General features: G+C 37.1%; 1 long non-coding RNA gene across 1 annotated transcript in view; it reads right to left on the bottom strand.

Annotated features, from left to right (window-relative positions):
• Window positions 1–370: 370 nt before the first annotated feature.
• The window catches only part of LOC116216795, a 75,661-nt gene continuing 60,700 nt past the window's right edge, over window positions 371–15,331 (bottom strand). Inside the window, exons 3-4 of the long non-coding RNA XR_004160262.1 lie at window positions 2,633–2,684; window positions 371–1,208 (exon numbers count right to left, since the gene is read on the bottom strand). This is a non-coding gene — a long non-coding RNA (uncharacterized LOC116216795). The remainder of the gene's footprint in view (window positions 1,209–2,632; window positions 2,685–15,331) is intronic.

The raw sequence follows: 15,331 nt of genomic DNA, 5'->3' as shown, positions 1-15,331 counted from the left end.
CTCTAATCGCTGCTACTATTAATCAATTGGTGCTGTATCCTTTATATCCACTGGCTAGGTGGTTTCCCACTACCACTTCTTTTTGGATCATGGAAAGTGATGGAATCAGCACTGAAGCTATTATCTCCTATCTCTTCATGTTGACAAAGCTGTGATAAATCGTGAGGAAATAACTCTGAAAGAACCATTTTTCTTAATCCCCAACTTTCAAGATCACCTTATAAACTGAACGGGCATGTTAATAAAAGGGATTTAATTACCAGTCTAGCTCTAAAGCACTTGGAAGATCTTACGAATGAAATAAAAGTTCTTCACAATAAATAACACAAAAATGTAAGATTTATTTCAATTTCTTCATTTTGCTGTTAAATCAGTCCAAACTACTGTTGTAGTGAAAGTTAAGTATTTTAAGTATGTTGTTTCTGGATGTTACTCAAGTAGTAATATTTCCCCAAAATTTCTTTGCCCTTTTCATTTTTTTTAATAATTATTTCAAGTTTTTCCTAATTACACATGGTTCACATTCAAGTGTTGTCACTTTAAAGCATCAACTTCTGCTTAAAAGTATTTAAAATAACTAATGTATAAAAATAAACAGAGGGGGTCAGTTATCACTATATAGAAAGACTTGAGTTCAAGGCAAACTAAGTAAATTCACATCGCATTAACGGGTTTTAAAAAGATCTATCTCACATTCATGATTTTATTTATTCATGCTGACTAAATTAAAAAAATTAGTAAAAAGCAGAAGCAGGCCTATTTAGTCCAAATGTGGTACTACAAGTATTCTCCTTATATCTGTCAGCAGCGATTCTTCTTTAACCAGAGATAATAGAAGTTGCCATTCCAAAACTTAACGAAGCTATGAAATCCATAATAAATAAATAAACACCAGATACATCATTATTAATGTGTGCTTCTTACTTAGTTCTTGAAAACCCGCAAAAGCACGTTCAAGGAGAATTTTTTAATTATCTAAAATGAAAAGTTAATAAACTAACACATTGTGAATGCACAGCAACGGACCTAAGTTACCTCTAACTGAAAATTCATACTTATAAAGCTGCGAAGCACACAACAGGGCCACATACACTTTCCAGAACAACTTCACAGTCGCTTTTCGAAAAGCAGCCCGCACTGTTCTGCTCCACAGCTTAATCAAAGGGAAGAACGAATCTCGGGCATAACTGTAGCTGCATCTTGTTCATCTGAAATCAACAGCAGAACTTTTAACAGTACAGAATCAAGCTTGAGTAAATGTCTCTTCAGCAAGACAAAAAGAACACCTTCCAGGTGCTACAAGCTTGAATGAAGTCGTAAGTCACCACACTTTACTGATATAAAGGAATACTAACTGAACCACCTGTCTAAAAGCCTGCAATGCTGGCATTGGAAGAAACCAAAAAGTACTGTTTAACTCAACTGACAACATTCAGTTGTGAATACTGAAATTGTTTCTTCTATGAGCATGAAAAAAAGCAAACACAGAACATTATTGCAAAACACAAAAAGGTACAAATATATATGTATTTTTTAACCATTGAAATGCTATGAGGATAAATATGCCCAAAGTACAGAATAATTTTTCACTTAAAAGAAAATAAAACCTTTTTTCCCCTTTGCTATCCCCACTGCTCTGCCAGCTTTTCAGGTACTGCTTGTAGGTGTGCAGAAAAGGGCTTATTTTCTCTGTTTGGAGAAAGCTTTTACTCAGCGTGAAGAAATACAAGACATTAGCTTTTCTTATTATCTAATATGAGGGTAAAACTAAGTTGGACTGAGAAGTTTTCCCAGGCACTTTACTTTCACATGGATATACAAGACAGTTACGCTTCGCCTTATTACTGTCATGCTTACTATTCCAATTTTGAACCCATATTTTGAGCTTGCTGTTAACTTTTTTAAAAATAGTTTTCTAGTATATACCTAAAATTTAATCTCTCTCTTCCCATATTTCGAATGGAAAACCAGTATTTCAATCTACCCATGACAGATTAATATTTTTAGAAGCAAAGGTAGCATTTAGCAGTGCTGGTTCTACAGCAAAACCTTCAATATCACTACTGAGATCACAGACCTTTCCAAAGCCACACCAAATCCTTCACTGCCAAAAACATTACAAAAGATAAACCTATACTAACACAATACATGCTGTTATATATAACATAATAGCAGAAAAATAATCTTGAAGATTGTCTACCAAGGCTCTTAAGGATGACTGTATAAAACCGACCAGGTTTGGGTCAGGAAAATGAGATTGCGCACAAGTCACTAACATCTTCTAATTTGTAAGCATCCTGCATTACTCGTGCAATAAGAAAAACATATGTTCCCATCCATCCTCATTATTCTACATATTAGGGTAAAACAGCAGAGGGTTTAGAGTTAAGGGAAGACAAAGACAGGGAAAGAAAGAGCGGGTTCTCCATGACAATCCTTCATATACATCTCAAAGAGAATTTCCAGAGAGTTACAAACCATGTTAATCCCAGGTCCCTGCCTAATTTCTTGAGTAACCATCATAAATGATAAAGACTAGTTTTTGTAAGGTGTCTGCTGGCACAGGAACTTAGCATGGAGCAGGTGCCGGAAGCCCACCTGGCACTCAACAGAATGCAGAAATGGCACAAACCTCTTATTTCTGTGTCTCTTGATGGTCCATGAACATGGCCAAGGATTTGACCCTAAACAAACAAAAAAAAGTGAATGCTGTAATACACACTGATAAAACCCAACTCTCCCCAGCCCCAAAAAATAAATTAAAAACCCTCCCCTTTAAAAAAAAAAAACTATTAAGAACAAAAAGTGAAATCCAGACAATGAAGTCAGATCAATCTAAACAGAAAAAAAAAATGCTAATGAGATGCTACTGAGATTGTCTCATCTTCTGTGTATTTTAAAAAATGTATTAAGTTTTCAATGGATCAAGAAAGGATAGCTCCCTTCCATTTCCATAGTCCATACATTTCCATAGTCCAGCAGACACAACATTTAATCCATGCTTTACAACAAAAGAGAGCTCTAGGAAGAAGTTGGGAAAACATCAGCAATAAAAGTAATTGACTAAAATTAAGTTTTTATGTGTAGGTGGAAATTGCTGATATCTTCAGTTATATGTCTGATAATAACCCCAAATTCCTCTATATAATAGTTTGAAAGGCAGATTTAAGTCTGTTCCAGAAAAATCTCACCTTGGAACTGATGAAGCTTACCGTTTCTGAACCTTTTGAAATGAAATTGAAAGCATGAAGTACACTGGCTGGCACCAAATGTTTTAAAGCAAAAAAAAATAAAAATAAAAAAATTCATTTTACTTCTGTATCCTTGCCATTGTCTTCCAAAGAAACCATCGAGTTTCCAAAAAATGTTTAATGAACATTATCATTAAAATAAAAGTGAGTGAACCGCTGCTTCTCAGGGCCACTAATTGGAGGCAATGGAAAATAAACCTAGGAAGATAATACTATTGATAATCTCATACTAAAATCATAAATCTCAAGAAGCAGAATTGGAAAAAAACCTGACATTATCAAGTGTCTGGCCAATCACTTATATAAAATAACTTTGTATAATGTATTTAGAGTCGCCTGGGGATAGAAATAGCTAAGCATCGCTGCACTGAGAGAGCCAGAGATCCGACTAACGAGGACACTGACTACTGGAGAAGTCCTGGCAGGAACCAGAGCTAAAATTCCTGGCAGCTGAACTCAGAACCTGCCAGAAACTACAGAAATTGGATGAATCAGATCTCCACAATAACGTCCAAGTGAAAGGAAAAATAAAATAAATCCAAATAAAATAAGCTCAGCAATGTGGAAGCCACCCTGCCTAAGTTTCTAACTACAGAAAACTAAATGCATTCAAGACACATTTAGTTGTTGTACGGTGGGACACGGTTTAGTGGGGAGGTATTGGTGGTAGATGGATGGTTGGACTGGATGATCTTGAAGGTCTTTTCCAACCTTGGTGATTTTTTAAGTCTATGAAATTTTAACTGCCACTATAGCTGGAAATCTTATGAAGGACCTATCAAGGGCAGAATATTTCATTAAGATACATTCTACCTCTTCAGTATAGCTTTCCATCAATAGATCCCAAAGCACTATGCATATGGTCAATACCTGTCCCTGAGACTGAGATGAACTTGTGAGAAGATAGGAGCAGTCTAATACTAAGCAAAAGGATGTGAAAAAGATACAAAACAAAGGTATGTGGAAAGTTATTTCAAGTGAAACATTCATTGGTAAGCAAAATAATAACCTTTCTTCTATAATGGAATATGGCTGTCCTCTTATTTTACTATGCTAGTATCTAATAGCCGTATCTAGAGATCTTTAATTTCTGTCTTTCTTAGAGCAGCCAAATGCAATTTGGCTGATCAGTTCAGTTAAGGGATTAGGAATGTACCCAGTTTTGCTGAAAAAGAAAAAAATTACTAACTAAAGTAATCGTGTCACAGAATTTGGACTACTTCCTTGAAAATAACATCAAATTAACATACAGAAATATAGTGTTTCCCTGCTTACTCAGAAGACGTATAAGAAACCCGGGATGTGAGCATTAATTCCATCTGTGGGGGAATTACCAGCACATACTCAGAATATGAGCACTGGTTGTCTATGCAGAATGGACAAGGCTAAATTACATCCTCAAAAAACTTCAATTTTAGGCGTTCAGACTTAAAAAATAATCTTAGAATAAAAGATCTATTTCATGACAACAATTACAGTCATTAGGTGAGTTACCTTACTATAAAATAATTTTAATATCATATGTTTAGCTCCTTGAAATTGTCTTTGTAGAGTCTCCTAGTAAAATATTTTTTGCAATAAAGCAATTTACCAAGAGCCAAATTGCTTTGCTACCATTAGAGTTTCTCCTTTACCTATTGTAGTTTTGTGTCAGCAATGTGTTCTAAAAGCAGTAAAGCAGAAAGCAGTAAAAGAAGCAATAATGAAGGAAGAGACACACAAAGTGATCCTTAATGGATTGTCAGCTTATGAAGGCAATTCACAAGCTGTAGCAAAATGAGTTCTATGCACAAAAGAAATCAATACTCATTGTAGCATCCTTCCTGCTACACTGCAATTTATCTGCTAAGCAGAATACTGCCACATCTCATAGACCTCAGAAAACTACCTGCTCTTGAAAGCAATATTTATGGTACTCTGGTTTCTCCACAGCTGAATCTGATCCATTCCCAGCACCGGTTTGTTTACTCTCAGAAGATCAGAACAGGGCAGCTTTTCCAGTGACAAAGACCAAGGATGATTCTCTATAACACGAGGGTCCCGCACAACACAAGATATCCCTGGGTTGCTTTCTGTTGCAGCCTTATTCTAAATTGTTATTGCTAGTGAATTCAGACAAGCTAATATCTGCTTGGCTGTCAGAGCAATGTTTATCATGGAGATATACTGTAACGTTTCCAGTTTACATTAAAATCACATAAATATTCAAACACTCTGAACTTTGCATCATGCGGCATGGTTCAAAGACACACAGTAAAGTAACTATGTTCACAAAACACTTCCTCAAAAAATAATGTAAAAAAATGAATGAAGGACCACATCTAAATTTATGAATTGGAAGTTGTAAAGAGAAGTACTAATTTCACCCTTGGCAAAACTCATAGTATAAAACTACTAACTTGACTTCAGTAAGTACTTCCTGGCAGCCAATTCCTAAAATACGCTCTCGCTTAATGATAAGCCCAATTTATTAACATTAGAATAATAGAATCCTTCTCAAATTCACAAGTATATAGCACTGCAACGCCTGTTTATGTGATTGGAATAAATAAGGCTGCAGATCCCAGCACCAAAAAGATCACAGTCTTATCATTTACCTAAGGTAGCATATTTTCTGCATTTCAGATCCTTTAATGAAACATAACAGTAGCAAGTAAGATAATCCCCAGTTAAATGTGTGATCACATCAATTCCCTGCTGTAATAATCGACTGCAGCCATCTAAACATATCTATCGACATCAACATGATGTCAGTATTGGCATTGATCAGTGCAGACACAAAACAAGACTGAGCAGGTCAAAATCCTTTCCTGGACAAAAGACTGAGGCACGCTGAAAGAAGCTTAGTAAATATGGGTAACCATTCTGAAGTTGGTTTTGAATTGCTCAGAGGTCAACCCATGAATATTTAACTGATAATCTGAAATTCAGTATGAAAAACTGCCTCTGGAAATTTTTAGTGTCTTTTCTCCCCCTTCCTCCAAATTGTATAGCCAGTATTTAAGATGCCTTTGGCATTCAAGCAGTAAGTACACTTTCCATTTCATTGCTAGCTGGACAGCAAAGATTCCTCTCGTGTACACCAAGGCTAAGTACTGCTGAAGCAAGGTACCAGAGGTATTTGTCGGACATGGAAAAATGGCTGACATTGATTCCCAAAAATGTAACATGCAATATTCCTCCTGAAAAAATACCTCTTTAAAGGGAACCAATCCAAACCACAGCTGTGTTATAATTCCAAACACTGGCTATAAGCTTCCAGAGTGGTAAGCTCCAATCTTTTTCCAATATCCATTATAAAAACATACTTTTGATTGTGTCATCACTAAAACACAGGAAAATTCAGAAAGTAAGAAAAAATATCAGACATTTTCAGAAAAAAATAAACAGTAAAGATCATCTGAAAAAAATAAAAGAATCATGAAGAACTTGCTGGAGTTTTGGAATCATTTCTAAGACACCAAGGAGTAACGAAATCGATGGGAGGACATTCAGTAAGAATAGTCTTTTTCTGATTTAAATGTTGCTTTGAAATATTTATCTGCAGATCTCAAATTTCTACAGAATCTTCCAGTGCTCCAGAGCACTCAGAGAAGTCTGCAGCAGGAGCTTGTTACAAGGCTTCAGCCAAAGCCATATTTAATAATGATCATCTATGAACTCATTTCAGTGAGGATATGTTCATTATTTGGCACTTCCCACCTCCTGCTGGTAAATCACATCCAAACAATGAAAACAATTAATTGGCAGATTAGGAAAACAAAACCATTCACTTCATGAGTCAGTAGTTTTAAAAATGAAATGAAATCATCCATGTACCTCTTTTCTCTGTTAATCTCTACCTTCCTCTCCTTTAAATGACTGCATCCTGAAAAAAATGCATTAATCCCAGAAACTTCATACACAATCCACTTACAATATATAAAACTCAGAAGAAAACAAATAAGAATGCTGTACATACTGATTCATAGTTCAGACATTATGTAGGCCACCATTTAAAACTTCAGGCAGGAAAAATTAAACAGCTATAACATTTGTAGGTACAGAGACATTTGTATCTCATTTCTTCTCGTAGTAAAACAAAACAAAAGCAGGAAAAACACATAACCAGGTACCTGGGCCCTTGGAATGTAACTGCAGCTAAGGAAGGTGGTCGGCCACTGACCCTGGAGGTGTTCAAGGAACGTTCTGACACTGTGTTGAGTGACATGGTTTAGTGAGAACTATTGGTGATAGGTGACAGTTGGACTAGATGGTCTTGTCCAACCTTGGTGATTCTACGATTATGCTCAGCAGGAATGGAAATAATTAAAGGTATCCAAGTGTAGATGAGTGGAGCCCCGAGAGCAATGCTGAGTGAAATGCTTCCAGTCAGCTGCAGCAACATCCAACAGGGCTCCTTGCTACCACTGAAGGACACTCGTAATCCTTGCCAACTCACTACCAGTGCTTTCTCTCAGCACAGCTATCACAGAGTTTTTAAGGTCTTAACACATATAAAATAAAGCAGGTTGACATGTAGCAAGCTAGACAAAATACTTGGAAGTATTGTATAATACTTAAAATGTTTGCATGAGTAGTTCAGGTATGCACACTTAATCCATAGTTAAAAGTTGAGTGGGGAATACAAGTATATATTTAAAAACAAACATTCATGCAAACAGGCTATGTACATATACACACAGATGATACATGAAGACAAACTCTCTGTGGCAAAATAAAGCTACTGACTGAAAAGCTGCACTCAAATTCACTCCCTAATTACTTCTATAAAGAAAATATACATCCATATTACAAAAAAAACCTGTTTTACTATATTTATTACAAGACCTTCATAGTTTACTTATAGAGTAATATAGTATTTACAGATTTTACTAGAACTAACTGCATCACCTACCAGTAGCCAATTATGTTGTATATTTGCAGATAAAATACCAACCCTACTGAAGCTGACGTATTTTGTATTGACCTCAATACAATCATCATTCCCTGTTCAGCACTAAGTCTGAAAAATCACTACACGTTCTCAATATTTTGAGACCAAAACCTATTTAACACGCCTACCTTGACAGAAAGGTTTTCTCAAACAGATGGCTGGTAGATCAAAATACATTCCATACAGAAAAATATCCAGATTTATTACAAATACGTTGGACCTCTTGCCAGGACGAGAAGGACTTCGACCACATTACTATTTTTTTTGCACATTAGCATTGCATTTTTACCCATGCAGTTACATCCAGATGTCACAGTTCCATTAGGTCAAACTTTTTACTAGCTCCTTACCACATACACAAAGTATATATGCTCAAGTTAAAGCTGTATATGCAGGAAGTATGAACTTGTGCATCGTCCCAACACGCTCCCAGCTCTGCAGCAGTGAGCACCAGAGGCAGATGCGAATATGTCAGGCATGACTGCATTCTCTCACAAGTCTGTCCAACCTTCAGAAATCTGTCTCACCCTTTTCCACCAGCCTCAGCAAAGCCCATCCCAACAAGGAAGCCTCCCTCTTCATCACATGTTGTTTTGTAGGGAACTCACATTTGTATTCTCATAGTGCTGAGTGCTAAGGTTTTGCTTTCCATCTTAGAATGGGCATGTTATTAGCCACAGAAGCACTGCACTAGTGACTTAATGTCTCCCAGTCTTTAGGCACTCCAGAGGGATCAATAAAAATATATTTAGACCAAGACTTATTTCACGTCCTTCCAGAATCCTTCTTTACTTACAAATAGTGATGCAAGGTTCTTATTTTTTGCCACCAAAATATCCATCACTTTTACTTATTTTAAAAGGACAAACATAGATCTGCTTGAGTAGTTAAAACTTGTATTATGCACAACACATGTATTCTCTAAGATAGAAAGGAAAAGCAAGTGCTTCCAGTTAAATGTTTCTCTATGATATTACACATTTTCAGTACTCAGAAGTTTTGTGGTTCTTGTGGAGGGCAAAGTCAGTGGTCAGTGCTTCAAGTATACATTGCTACACTTACTATACAGATTCTCACTCATTTTCACTCCTTTATCTGACTGACTTCTACTGCATAACCCGACTTTTAAGATGAGAAAATAGCAGGTATAAGCAAGAAGTTTCTGGAAGGAGTTATCACAGATTATAACATAATTATAACCTTAATGGAATTTGTAACACGATGTTTGAAATGACTGCATTAAATCTATAGAGGATAACAATTACCTTATATATAAGGACCCACTGGTGAATCAGTCATTAAATAGATACTCAACTCTTTCAATTCACATGTAGATCCTAAGCAGCAAACTCATGACCCTGTTTTTTCCATGCTCAGTTCAGAAAGCACATGTTGCAGAATACCTCACCGAAGACTTTGACTTTTCCCATGCAATTACTCATCTAAATTCAAATCATTTAAATAACATTATAGAAGCATCTCTTGTATTAAGGCATGAACTACACAATGAGGATTTGTAATTTGCTGTAGTTCTTTTTTTGGGAATACAAAGTTCCCTTTACCCCATTACAATGAGTTCCAAAAAGACCAGAATTCACAATTCATCTCAAATATATGAATACGTTATCAGTCAGGATAACAGAATGTAAGCAATCCTTAAATATTAAGAAATAGAAAATGTGATCTTGGCTAATATCCTGGCCCTTTCTCAGTGAGGTTTATGACCTGATAAAGAACAAGAGAAATGGAAGAAGCCTCTGGATAGCTACAGAGTCTGGAACACATCTACCGGATTCCAGTCTCAATTGCTCTAAACATTAAATGGCAGAGAAGCCCTCTAAGCTGTCACTATTAAAGCAGGTAAATCTCAGGGGGAGGAAAAAATGAATCAGTCAAAATAACTGTAGCCTGCAATGTTTCTATCTCCAGCTCCGCAGAATTAAACTGTCATTATTGGTAAATTCCCGGTCCTGAAAACACAGAGGAAAAATGCTTGAAGGATATCTATATATAAATACTAGCAGAAGCACAAACTGAGGGCAGAACTTGTTTCCATGGAATTAAGTTTCTTGCTCTAACATATATATTTTTCAACATTAAAAAAAAAAAAAAATACAAAATAATCAGACTATGATATTTTTAGCTGCAAATAATGCATTTTAAATTAGCAGAATGTGTGAATGCTTGATGAGAAGGACTATTTCTCTGGAGAGACACTGAGATCACACTAGGATCATACAGAACAAGCCCTCGATGGTCTCACCTTCCTAAATGCAGGTTACAGTGACAAAATCACCTTTTTCACATCATAAATCTAAAAATGGGGAGAACGGTTGGGAAGGGGACCTGCGATGTAAAAATGCCACCAGTTCATAAACAGACATAGCTAATTAACTGTGTGCATATTCACAAAATACTCTTCAAAATGTGCATCAGAGCAGTAGAGATTAGCATGCTTATAGGAGCATCAGTTGGTAACATTTCTATTGCAATCTTTTTCCCTCTTCATCCACAAGCAGTCAGCAACTGCTGCTTAACCCCAATCAGAAGACTGAACAAACAGTTCAGTTAAACAAGGCCCATCAAAATCAATTGTCAGTCTCCACACAAACACCAGATGAAAAACACCCATGACATGAGGCTGGAGCTCAGGCAACCTATGCTTGCTAACTGCTGCCCCAGTGTGGTGCATAGTTTCACAGACCCAAGTATTTGAATTATAAAGAAAAAATGATCCAACGATAAATTCTCTCGTGTTTCTTCATTCTTTTCTATTTTTCTTTATATATCTATTTTAATATTAGAGAATGCTGTGCTTACCATACATTATTGTCAGATTTCTCCTATATTGAAAAAGTTCCCTTCCAAATACCATTTTCTTTTCTTTCCCAGTTCAGCAGTTGGTTAACTTTACTTCAGGCTTGCCAAGCCAAATACTTAGTGAGCTCTGCACACACACAAACCAGTCAAGGATGTGGGAAAAGCAGACTTGTACAACAGAAGAAAAAAGCTGGAGAAGAAAACGGATCATGGGACCGTCCACATGTGTGTCACAGAGATAAAGCAACAGCCAGATCCATTATGAACTGACACCTGAATGGGAAACAGTCTCCACTGGACTGGCATGGTATCACACACATTTGGGTTTCTGTTTTAAATAGCTTCTATATCCCAAAAATGAAGTATACTAAACTGTACTATAGAATAACCAGTCTAGACTGCTCCAAATGATTATATCGATGGCAACAGAAGTTAAATACAACGAAATGTAAATTCATCAAGAATTCAAGTGCCAACCCATTACCACATAGTATTAATGCCTGTCAAGTAAGTATCAGGTGGGGTTCCCTCTCCTGAGAAACCACCAGTCTGGCTGAACCTGTGAACAGACCTTGAATTCTTCCTCAAGGTACTGTAACTACACCCAGACCTTTGCTGAGCCACGGCCAGCCTTTTCCTATCATCTCCACAGTCTTTTCTGTTAAACTGGTGTGGCAGAAATTGATTCTTTTCAACTCCCCTTTTCAACAGCCCTAAACAATGCTCCTTTCCAGTTCTGTTCAAAAAACAATAAGAAAGAAAAAAAAAATATATAAATGGGTTTATGTTTTCGTTTACAGTTACACAGTCTACTGTGCAGCAATCCATGCATTGATTGGCTCAGAAAATATTTGCTACAGTCACTAAAATACAGCAATCCTGAGTTACGTGAGATGCAAAGACATGGAAATGAATTTGATGCTGGATTTGTGCTCCTGGATGCTCCAATTTAACTCTAGCACGGGGAGATGGTGCACAACTCAGTGGAAAGTCTGTCAACCAATGCCAGCTTTCCATATGCTTATGAAGAGCAAGGTCTGTAGTATGTCCAACAGCTTTCTGAGGATGGCAGCTAACTCAAAGCAAGAGTAAACAAACCAGGAAGGGTCCTCATGGCATTCTCCACCCAACAGTGAAATCCTAATCTCCATTTATTTACACATAGTTGGCTCATGCCTACCATCTCAGAGACTGCAGAAGCACACCATTTTTGTTCAGGCTGATTTCTTCACAAATTGTTAATAGAATATTACAAATGCAAAGTATTCAATATTGGCTTAAAAATTATGTTTAAACTCTTCTTTCCTTAGTAGACCTCCATAAAATCATTGAGGTTTTATCTGTAGTTCTCTCCTTCAGCTAATTCCCAACAGAATATCTGATGTCAAAAGTTGAAAAACTGATTTTACAATAGGAGTTGCAGTGGTGACCTTCTTAACTAACTTTATATGCCTGGAAAAGCTCTAGATAAAATAATCTCTACTTCCTGTAATTACTGGGAAGTCTGGAGGGAGGGAGGAGAAAAGTGCTGTAATTTTAAGCTATATAAACATTACATGCCCTAAACTCCACAATTAGCTGTTTGTTTGTTTTTTTTTCTTTTTTAATTAAAAACATGCCACAATTAAAGCAACAGGGGGAAAAAAATCAACCAACAAACATGACCAGAAACCCAAGAGGAAACAAAATAACCAGAATAAAATAAGTAGCGCTTTGAAGGTGACAGAGAAAAGAAGTGCTTGTGTCCTGCGTTCCTTTCCTGTGAGGCCAAAAAGATGCAGCCTATTTAGTAACGCTTGAAAGGAGAAGAGGAATCTCTCCATCTCCTTTTACTGCCCAAAACCCACAGCTACTAACCAGGTACTGGGGATTCCCACTCTCCCGGATCAGTGTCCAATATCTAGACTGGAAACTTGCAAGAGAGGAAAATGCAAAGAAAATTAAGTTGGAGTCTGTTGGTCAAAAACATCCTTTGCTTTCCTTAAGTCTGTACGCCCTAACCATAACTTCTGTTCAAGAACATTAGGATCCCATCAGTTGGTAGAAAAGGGAAGTATTAAGGACTATCTCAAAGTACCAAAACAAACAAAAATGCAACAAAAACCTCTTCCCATAAAACACTTGTATCTTCAAAACACAATAAAAGAGAGGAGGAAAGAAGATGGCAGCAGGGAAGAATTTTTATTATTTTTGGTTGTTGTTGGTTTGGTTTTTTTTCTGAAACACGATCATCAAAAAATAACAAAGAAACAAACTTAATTAGTTTTCCTCTAATTATCTCCTCCACCTACCAACCCCTCTTTTTTTTTTTTTTTTTTTTTTTTCCCCCCCTGAACTGAATCTCAAACAGTTATTTTCAGGATACAAACCAAAGTTACTTCATCTCAATTACAGGACTCTTCTAGCTCAATCGTGAGAAACTGCAATGCACAAGTACAAAAATACCTACTTCCAATAAAGCACTTTTTGGCAGTGCAAATTAGATCAGCTCAAGGTTTCTCCAATGTCACACAACACAAAAGCTCCAGGACGCTTCCCTCCTGCATTGGAGTCATCTGATCTGCACTTGTGCTTGCCAGGGCTTCGCTAATGGCTATTTCCAGCCTTTGGCTTCCCACTCCCATACCCAGCTGTGCTGAACTGCTCTTGTCCTTATGCTCTCCTTGAGAAAAAGCCAGCTCATCTTGGTTGTATGTACCTGGCAAAAGCGAGCCCTGTCACGAGTCTTTTTCCAGCAAAATTTAAAACAAGGAACAAAAGCGGGGGGAAAAAACAAATACCCAATTTTTCACCTATAGCTAATGGGAAAAAAAAGAGGAGTGCTCACAGCTCCACCAAAACACCTGAGTGCATATGGCCTTACCCGTGGCTGTGCACTGCAAATATCTGTGTACGACTTGCACAATATTTACTGATGCCAAAAGGTATTAGAGGTTATCGTTTCCTTTAAGTAAGACTGCAATTACAGATCAGGTGGCAATCTCAAAATTCAACACGACACTGCTATTAATCACCACGTTAAGATTCAAGTTTGCATGTTCTTCTCCATCACACATCTATTCGAAAATGAGCTTCAGACTTCTCTGCAACTGAGAGAAGTCCATTAATTCCCGTTCCCCTAAATCCAACTGTACAGATAGTATTACTGAGCCAAAGGACATCAGTAAATGTTAGAGGTAAAAGCAGGAAGGCAGTTGGAAGGGATTTAAGCTGATTGCTACCTGCCCATACGTTTTCCTCCCATGTTACTGGGTGATTTCTCAGCAGGCAACGTGCCAGCTGAACAGAAGGACCTGAGGCAGGTGGGTCACAGCCACCCCACTTACAACTTTATGTCCGGTTGTTAAGGGAAGCTGTCAACTCAGGTTATACAGCAGTACCAAAAGAAAAATGCATCACTACCAGTCTGGCTGCCTTGTAATTTTAAAATACACAAAGAGGGAACTGCATGTATATCATTCTATTGGAAAATGGTACCATTTACACCCTGTGCAAAATTATTTATATCCCCAAAATGTTTGGTCATTTACTGGTTTTCTTTGGGGAAAAAAAATCATGAGTCTACAGGAGTATTAGTCTTCCCTAACTTTACAAATGTTTATCTGTTGATGATTCTAACTGTTACTGTCGCCTTTCTTACGCATTTCAGCATTTTGCTACAGCAGTAGAGAACAATCGTGTCCCAAAACTTCATGCAGTACACGATTAATGACTATGTATTTTACACAGGGGAAAGATAACCAAGTCTCATCCAAACAGTTAAAAAAGGAGAAAGGAGCTCCAGGATTAAATTCAGCTGGAGTTTAGTCACAAACTCCAGTAAGACCAAAGAGGGAAAAAAAAGAAAAAATAGAAATAAACTAAAGACCATCAGCCTGGTCGCACCAATTCCTTTGCTCATCTAAGCTGCACAGCCTTGGCCTGTCGTACTGCAGAGTCATGCAATATAAGCAATAGAGGGCAGGAAGGTAGGCAAGAAAGAGCAAGTGCAAACTGTTTAGACATCCCAAGAGAGGAGAATTGCCTGCATCTTTGTTATGATGATGCTTTATTTAAATCTGAAAGTTAAATTAGCTTTTCCCTGTGCTATTTCACATGTTCAGGTCTAAGCCAGGCAATTAAAGAAGGCTGAAGGGAGCATCAAATTATTTTGCTGCTGCGATACTGCAACAACTGCTAAACAAGTCAGAGGGCAGCTATGCTGTGCTGGTGCCAAGCTACCCTCCTGTAAGAGAAGCACTGCATCTGATTTAATTCCTAAACTTCTGCAGCAAATTCCTCCTTATTTCAGAGAAATATAAAAATAAATTAAAAAAAAAAAAAT

This window comes from Meleagris gallopavo, chromosome 7 (genome assembly GCF_000146605.3).
Source record: "Meleagris gallopavo isolate NT-WF06-2002-E0010 breed Aviagen turkey brand Nicholas breeding stock chromosome 7, Turkey_5.1, whole genome shotgun sequence".
Lineage (NCBI taxonomy): Eukaryota > Metazoa > Chordata > Aves > Galliformes > Phasianidae > Meleagris > Meleagris gallopavo.
This window is presented reverse-complemented; position numbering and strand designations above follow the sequence as displayed.